This window comes from Macaca thibetana, chromosome 2 (genome assembly GCF_024542745.1).
Source record: "Macaca thibetana thibetana isolate TM-01 chromosome 2, ASM2454274v1, whole genome shotgun sequence".
Lineage (NCBI taxonomy): Eukaryota > Metazoa > Chordata > Mammalia > Primates > Cercopithecidae > Macaca > Macaca thibetana.
The window spans coordinates 109,702,088-109,708,087 of NC_065579.1; positions in this window are offsets into that span (position 1 = coordinate 109,702,088).

Genomic DNA, 6,000 nt, shown 5'->3' on the forward strand with positions numbered 1-6,000 from the left:
AGGCAATCCACATGGCTGATTTATTTATTGAATTGACTGGATGTTTCATAAGTGCTTACAAACCAGTCAGCTGCAGTGGCTGCAGGGCAATGATTCTCATAGTGTGGTGCCCAGACCAGCAGCATGAACTTCACCTGGGAACTTGTTAGAAATTCAAGTTCTCTAATTCCAGTTCAGACCCATTAAATGAGAAACAAAATCACAGCCGTCTGTACTTTCATGAGCTCTCCAGGGAGTTCTGAAACCCGCCCCACCTCATGTCTGAGAATTGGTGACAGATCCCCCCACTGAGGATCCAATGGTTAAATGGTTATCAATGTTATCTATCTGCCTATTGATCTACCCATCTATCTTCCTGCAATACATATGCCATTCAGTGCTCACACATAAAACATCTTCCTCTAAGACACAGTTTTCAAAGAAACAAAAGGAAAATGTTATGGAGAAATTAAAGGTCACAGTAATTTGAAATCGCTTTAAATATTGATAGGAGATCAGTAACTGTCATTCAGTTTTGTCAGTGGCATAGATAAAATTGTTTATGGACTTCAGCCTTATTTCCATCAACAGTCCTTACCAGAATTACAAGTGAATGGGAGGATGCTGCTTTCACCACCATAATTGACATGTGGGATATATAGACTGATTAAAAGAACAGGCTCTGGAGCCTGAGTTTGAAGTATACCTCCTCTTTATTACCAGTGAGACCTTGGGTTAGTCTCTTAACTTTTCCATGCCTCAATTTCCTCATCTAAAACAGGGACAATAATTGCTTCTACCTCATGGGGTTGTGAGTATTAAACAACATGATATGCATCTAACATTATTCAGATAGAGCCTGGCACATATTAAATCCTGCATAAGTGTTAGCAATTATTATCACCAGCTTTAATACTATTAGACCAAACAAAAGTAATCCACTCTTAAATTACATTTTATAACTGATGACCCAGACTGAGCCCTCTGAGTTTCTAAGTGACAGAAACTCAAGAGCTGGATTAGTCAAAAAGGATAGTAAATTCTACTTACTTTGGGTCTACTTACCCAGATGATGGAAATAGGAGCATGAATTGTCCTCAAGGATGACTGCAACCAGGGACTCAAATACACTTAGGACCCTTCCCTCTGTCTCTGTCCTCTCTGCTTCTCCCGGCATCACCTTCATTCTGTTAGACAAAAAGTCTAGCTTCTTTTGCAGGGCAGAGAGCAGGGTCACCAAGTCATTCTAGTTTTAAAGCCTCAGGTGTGACCAGAGAAGATGATCCAACTAACAGACTCAAGGGATGACCATGGCCTACTCTGGGTGATCGCCCTTCTTGGGACCAATGTCTCTGGCCAAGGTCGGGCTCCTTCCTTTTGCACACCCCTTCCACGGCAGTGGCACCAATCCACCATGAGTTTTGCCAAGGATTTATATCCCTTTAAGGTAGGCCCTGTGCAGCCTTCCTGAGCCATCTGGCTTGAGAGAAGTAACCAACCATTTTATTCCTTCTTCCTGTTGTTGCTGTCATTCTGGCCATTTCGCAATCTGGTTCTTGATGAGTGTCCCATCTTTCATGGCTTTTGTTGAATTTGACCCCAGGCTGGAAATGGGATGTGTGTTTATTTTACCTGATAAAGTACCCATGGCTGAAAAGCTTGGAGCACTCGAGTACTGTATTTTTTCCCCTCCAGATGGGGCTGTAATTATAATTTAACTGTCTGGGTCCAACTTAAGGTGAGGAAAAGATATATTAAGTTTGCACACATGTTATTCACCTACCCCCACCCACATCCCTTCGGCTCTCCACATTTCATAGGCAACCACCTTCTGTGGGAGGTGTGTGTGTGTGTCTGTGTGTGTGTGTACATACACAGTCGTGTTACAATTCTCATTTTGCAAAGTTTATGCAAAAACCAAACACCTGGGTTCAGAGTTTCCTAAAGGAGTCATCTGAAGTAGGTGCTTTACGCCAAAATGTCACAAAGATTTATGTGCTTTCATTTGTGCATTAAATTGAGGACAGGTGGGAGAATGCTCAGGCCTGAGAAAAACTGATAGCTCATTTCTCCCTTCGAAGAGAGATGGCTGTTATGACTACTGCTGGTTTAGATAAAATAGATACAGACTTTGTTTAAAAAAAAAAAAAGAGGGCTCATGTTTGAAAAACAATATTTCAGCAGTCAAATAATTACCTCTGCGATCATGTTTCTCGCAAATGGAAACCCTGGACTGAGATCCCATGGTGAGTCCTGCCCCTAGTTCAAACAGAACAGGCGATACTATGCCCAACAGCCAAGAAAATGGCCGGACCTCCGTTCACACTCGCTGAGGAAGGGTCCCTGGAATTGAAGCAAATGGCGGCCTCAACACATTCCATTTTAATGGCTTGCAACAGAGTCAGTTGCACATATGTAACCACTCATTTTTTAATTTGATTCTTGTTTCAAACACCTTTTCAGGACCCAATACATCTAAAAAATGTCATCACTTGATAGGTCGCTACTCTATGCCTGGCCTTGAAACAAGCGATTCGATGTGCTGAGTATTCACCTGGATTTGAAATAAGACTGTGAATTTGCATTTCAGAAAGGGAATACTATTTGGAAAACCCAGTCTGCTAGACTTTTCACAAAGGGAAAGGAGAGCTGCACTGGGAAAGCCTGGTGGTCAGCCTTCCCCAGGCAGGATGCTGCTTGTCCCCCTGATGACCTGGAGGCATACTGGAGAAATCAAAATTATTCTGTACACTTGATCCTTTTGAGGTTCAAACTGAGCTTCTGAATCAAATATTTATCAAACCATTGGCTGATTTCCGAAGTAAGAATTTTCTATTTGGAAACCAGAGCTATGTTCACATTGAAGGGCAAAGGACATACAATTAGTCCCTGTTTTTGTATGACCTCACTCAATTACATGGATACACATGAAATCTGAAACCACCTAATGATTTCTGATCTTTTCTTGTGTAGGCAGTTTCTACAATTCTAGTGATCCGTTGGTCATTTAAAACAACCACTAAATGTGATAATCAGAGAGTAAGAAATGCTCAAAAAAGCAATGGGAAAAGCTTTCAGATAAAATACCCTGTAACTCCCAGACATTTTTGTATAAGTTTATGTAGCAGCTCAGCTTGAGATATGTATGTGTTTGTGGGGGTAATAACTATGACTGTTGAAGGGAGGTAGATAAAGGAAGACATTTTATAAATTGGAGAAAAATGGTGCTAATAGTTCAATAAGATAAATGCCTGCCTTTTAAAGTTGAATTCCAGAAGAAATTGCAACATAGAAACTGACACAACATTTTTTTTTTCCATGCCAGAAAAACATGCTGTCTTGCACCCAGATTGGAAGTCTTGTGTTACAGCTTGAAAACACTGGAATGGTGCTCTATTTAATTTCTGTAATTTATACTTTTTTTTCTTTTATTACTTTAAACTTTTTTTTTTTTTTTTTGAGACAGAGTTTTACTCTGTCACCCAGGCTGGAGTGCAATGGTATGATCTCGGCTCGCTGCAACATTCACCTCCCAGGTTCAAGTGCTTCTCCTGCCTCAGCCTCCCAAGTGGCTGGGATTCCAGGTGCCTGTCACCATGCCTGGCTAATTTTTGTATTTTTAGTAGAGACGGGGTTTCACCATGTTGGCCAGGCTGGTCCGAACTCCTGACCTCAGGTGATCCACCTGCTTTAGCCTCCCAATACTTTAAACTTTTGATTAAAATTCTACTGCTTAGTGAAAAGAGTCCAAGGTTATTTTTTCATCTAAAAACAAAAAGAATTCTATTCACTGCGGTTTAAAAAGCATGCCTACAAAGAGCCCTACCTTAAATTTGTACAGTGCCTCAAAACATTGGTTCTTACTCATTTTCAATATACTCAACACAAACATAGAAATAATTGCTTACAATGTCAGTGGATCTATGGACCATCTAATGCCTATTCCTAGATCTGTGCAGGGTGTGGAGTCTGGTCACCACACCCAGCTCTACCCTTTACATTTTCACTTACAGTGTCTCACTTGATCCAAACGACAGACCTTTGAGGGTCTTATCCATCAGGCTCGGGTCATGCCTACCTCCAGCCAGTCTCTCACAAGGCCTAAGAACACAGATCTGGCCACTGCCTGCTAGTTCAGAAGGGTTTACTTTCTCTATTCCTACTCCCTCCACCCTGACAGGTAGGATCCAAGTTAAGGTTAGATGATGTCTTGCTAGGTAGGCTGATCGGGTGGGGTGTGAAATACATTCTTCCAGGAGGAAATGGCCAGGGTTTTTAGGTTCCCAATCTACCTCTCCACCCTGCCTAGTGGGTCAAGAGTGCTAGCAGTTTACCTCTGTGCTTCACAATGTCTCCACGAAAAAATTCACTGTGGCTCCTTTATGGGGAATCTCCCCTTGCTGTGGTGATACCAGAAAATCTCTGTCCCAAACCTCTGGGGCAAATAGCTGCCCTGTTTCTGTATCATTGGCAATGAACCCCACCATGACTTAAAATAGCAAAAACAAGAACATTAGACTGACTTTGCTCCAGGCGCTGTTTCAAGCACTTCACACATAGTGACTTGTTTAATACTTACAACAATCCTATTAGGTAAGTGCTATTATTCTACTTCTTTCACTAATGAGGAAACTGGGCCACAGAGTTGGGATTTTGGTTTTGGGGTTTTTTTTTCTTTCTTTCTTTTAGTTTGCTTATGATCACACAGCCAGTAAAGGTTGGAAACAGGACACAAACCCTCCCTTTGGGTCCAAGCTCTGACCACTTGACTCCACTTAGCAATAACAAAAGAAAATGCACATACTTATAAATAAATAAACATATATATTATCTGAGGTCTTGACCAACATTTTAATTTCTTTGACTAATGGGAATATTGTCATCAAGAGGATTAGAACTGCCCCATTCAGTTGATGAGTCCTAGAGTGTAAGGAGGAAGCTGTGAGGCATAGTGGTGAGGAGTGCCAGAGCTGCTGTGGACTCAGGACATGAAGGAAAGCCACAGAAGCTCCCTTCTCCTCTTTGTCTACCACCAGCAAAACAAGGTGCTGTGGGGTCACAAAAGGACAAGGATCTGGATGAAGGTAAATGTGGGTTTCAGAGGGTAAAGAATGAGGAGACGAAAGGGAAACACTGTGTGATTCCACGCAGAAAATCTACAATTGCTCAAAACACGTGGCTACCGCCTACCATGGGGATATAAATTAGAGATTGTTCCTAGTACGTGCTCATGACTCATTGTTATTCTTCATGCATGCCGTATAGGGTTTGGTTCTAAAGTCAGCACGGCAAAATTAACCAAGAGTTGACCTTCCCCTGCAAATCTCTGAAACTGTGCAATAGCAGAGGACACAGACATATGTCTGTCAGCAAGTGCAGTGCAGCAGATCCTTCCACCAGTAAGGAAAGAGATTTCTGTTCTCTCAGTGGAGCACCTGAGGAAGAAGCTGGCTTGAACATACGGGTCCTGTTGTTCAAACAATACAGTTTTTAAAGAGCAGAATTGCCCTCAATATACGCAGATGCTCACACTAGGAGATGCACTAGGGAACCAGGACAGAAAAAGGAAACATCACATTTCCATTCCCCATCTTATGCCAAGGCATAACTCAATGGAAGGAAATGTACCCGGAATTGATCCGTCTGGGTGTGGCTTCATTTGACCAAGTTAAGCATGTGCGAGAGGGATGCCACCATTAACTACAAGCAAGGCTGGTGTTATTACACATTGGTATGCTGATCTGCCCAGTGAAAGCTCTAATTGGTTAGTGCCCAAAGTGCCAGTCCTTAAAGTTTTTACTATAATCACTCCAGAATGCACACGTGGACCCACATATGTGGAGCCACACATGCCCTACATAGCTTAATCTCCATCACTGCAGCATAGGCGTTTTGTCTGGGACTCCCTAGATTTAAGGGTACTTTTATTTACCCTCCAAAGCCCTGCTCAAATCCAACAGCCCTGGACAGTCTTCATTGCTTTTCTCCAAATGGGTGTGATTCCTCCTCTACTTCTGTCAT